We start from the raw sequence: 211 nt of genomic DNA, 5'->3' as shown, positions 1-211 counted from the left end.
GTCACGTACATCGTTAAAAGTTATAGACTGCCCAGCGCAATTAGCAATTAATTATTGGTCTATTAATTACTTTTTCATTATGACGAAGACAAATTATCTTAGTAAAAGATCTGCCTTCCGTTTTGATAACAGATTCAGGCCATATTAGACCGCTATGATTCTGCTTGTATCTTCATTATATGAGAATTCTGCATTTAAACTTCACACACAC

The 211-nt window shown here is 33.6% G+C and overlaps 1 protein-coding gene across 1 annotated transcript in view; it reads left to right on the top strand.

The window, feature by feature from the left end:
- The window catches only part of LOC119592982 (carbohydrate sulfotransferase 10-like), an 8205-nt gene that overhangs the window by 3360 nt on the left and 4634 nt on the right, over positions 1-211 (top strand). The gene's annotated exons all lie outside the window — the stretch shown is intronic.

The sequence above is a fragment of the Penaeus monodon genome, chromosome 31 (assembly GCF_015228065.2).
Source record: "Penaeus monodon isolate SGIC_2016 chromosome 31, NSTDA_Pmon_1, whole genome shotgun sequence".
Taxonomy (NCBI): domain Eukaryota; kingdom Metazoa; phylum Arthropoda; class Malacostraca; order Decapoda; family Penaeidae; genus Penaeus; species Penaeus monodon.
The sequence above is the reverse complement of the archived record's forward strand: the minus strand, read 5'-3'. Positions and strand labels throughout refer to the sequence as shown.